Below are 2,784 nucleotides of genomic sequence, written 5' to 3' on the forward strand. Positions count from 1 at the left end.
AAAAGGCCCTTGTGTAAAACCCTCAACCACTTCTTTCCATCTCGTTGTCAGGCATTTTTGGTATGCATCAGCAATATGCAAATTGGTCCGTTTTTGTATCCTCGTTGGCAGGCAGCCGGCCTGTTTTAGGCTGGTTTCTGATGTGGAAACCAGTCAAGGACAGCAGGTTTTAGAGTAAGACTTTGTACTGGATGGCTGCCAATTTTAAATCAGAGGGAAATTAATCATGACTATTAACTCTAAATAGAGCTTCAGTTTAATATTCCATTGTGCTGCTATATAATATATCACGTATATGCTGATAAAAATGTTCACGTGCACTTTTTATTAGTTTGCTGAACTAACCAAGCATGTTGATGCTCCAGGCTAAATATTTAGTATGCTAAATCTAGCTCAAAGTTAGCCACCCTGCTGAGGTGTCCTTCCAAGATGCCATGCAGAAGGCAAAACATCCAGACTTTAATGCTCTTGCAGTTTAAGTACTTAGCAGGTGTGTTCCTGGGAAGTCTTTGAGTAATGACTGCTATCCAACCTGCAATTAATCAAGGGGCCTCAAGTGAAATTTCCGCAGACCACCTTAGGGTCTACTTAGAGTGCAGACATACTTTTCATCAGATTTTAACCACTGCCTGCAGCAACATCATAAAATAATGCCTGTATTTGTCTTAAAAACAATAAAAGAAGGCTGTTTTGTGGTTTCATGGTGGCAAGAAATTCAGAGAAAGGTTTGGCTCATGTAAAGTGGAAACAATGAATTCTGACTACTGGCTATAAGTTGTATCTAAAAATACTATTAAGAACTATTCACAATCACATCCCTTTGACAAAAGCCAGTCAGGGTTATTGCGATGCAGGTTAGCAATATGGCAGTTAGATTGTCATCCTCCAGGCCAAACCTTACCAAACAAAAAAAAGTTCAGCTGTTTGCTTGTATTTTCACCCTCTCTCTAGTATAATTTTCTCTCATAGCAACCATCTGGATGTCTTCCATCAATACATCCATGGGACACAATACCTCTCCCTTTTTTCTGTCCATAATTAAAAGCCAGCTTCCACCTTTTACCATTCATAGTCCTTTTATTTAAAGTCCCTATGTTACTGTCTTTCCTCCTCTCTGGCTGCCCCCCAAAACAAGAAATAGCACCAGAAATTGGCCCTGTTGGTAAACACCATCAGAAGGCGGTCCTTGACAACCTTGGTCAATCCAGAATAGAAATCTTATTGATTGATTTGGCAAAGATTTGACACTGGATGCCCTTGATGATAATACTAGTGTAAGGTTCTTTTTTTTTTTTTTTTTTTTTAAAAAGTAAAGTCTAGTTATTAAAAACAATTGTTTTGAAGATGAAAATTAGCTGTAGAGACAACAATCAGATGGCCATTAGAACTGCAGTTTTTCACACCAACACACTGACTTCATCCCCAGAGGTTATTCACAGTGCTTGATGAGAGATGTTCCATTGCCCTCTCATCAAACTTCCCATCCCCCCTTTCCCAGTCCCACTCAGGGAGTAATCACCCTCTGGCCCCTCAAACCTCTCAATAACATACACATGGTCAATCTGCTGTATGCAGAAATCCCCCCTCTCGCCAGATTACAGTGCCGGCCGGGCGGGATTAGTTTTCCTCTTCGTTTGTTCATACACAGATGCTACAAGCAGAGAGCTAAGCAGCTAAGGCAGCAAAACAAGCACACCAATGACATCTTCAACCCAGTTATCATGGATCCCTCCAAGACTTGAAAAAATGCTCAGTTTGTTGCTTTGTTATTTCACTTAACTATAATAGCCTAAAATATAACTTTTGCAGCCCAAATCATATAGCAGTAACTTTGTGGACAGTACTTTACCTCTGTGTTAACTTGATTCATTTTTCTTTTCCTATACTACAATTATTCTCTGAAGCTGTTTAAACAATACGTAAAATACTTAAGGAAATTTTATTTGTGCGCCACACAAATGCAAATGTTTTAGCTTTGTTATGAAAAATGTATCTTTGGAAATTAAAAATGTAAGAAATGTGCCAAAGGAAATGAAAAAGCTCAAATTATTTGATTATAATAATAATAATAATAATAATAATAATGTGACAGCACTGTGTCTATCATAACCATTGTTGAAGAAGTAATGGCATTACAAATTAATCATACTGGTAAGGAGCATGAAAGAATGGTTTATTGTGATTTAATTGACAACCACATATGCATGTTCTGTTTGGTCAGTGTTGATTCATTGCACGGTGCTCTAAAAATCTACTGTTCATTTCAAGTCTCAAACAGACGTTTAGACTTCACCAATTTTCTTCCACAAAAGCCGACTAAGCCTGTGACGTCACTGAAAACTGTAATATACACATTGTGAATGCATTATGTGCAGATGTTTTGGAGCAATGTCCCTAATCCCGACACAAAAGCACGGGATAGATTATCCAGTTTGTCCTCTTGAAGCTTGTAGTTCACAAAAACACAATCACACGAAGTATTAACCCTTACAAATATGAAGCAATGTACTACTCGTGTAATCTGTTTTTTTTCTTTTGGAAATGACTAATTCAGTATTCACTAATAGCCATTTTTTTAAAACTCTGAATTAACTTTAAGAATTACTTAATTGTTAAGACTTGGGCTTTCAGGTGATTAATTTTTAAAATACAAACTTGTAACTGCAATATAAAACCATACTTATTTTCTACATTCTTCTTCTTTTTGTGCAGTTTCAGATGAAAACTTTTGCAATTTTAGCAATTGTGCTTTTAGTCTAAAGAGAAAAGAAAGAAACTGAGACA

The sequence above is a fragment of the Simochromis diagramma genome, unplaced genomic scaffold, assembly GCF_900408965.1.
Source record: "Simochromis diagramma unplaced genomic scaffold, fSimDia1.1 OVJJ01000361.1, whole genome shotgun sequence".
Classification (NCBI taxonomy): domain Eukaryota; kingdom Metazoa; phylum Chordata; class Actinopteri; order Cichliformes; family Cichlidae; genus Simochromis; species Simochromis diagramma.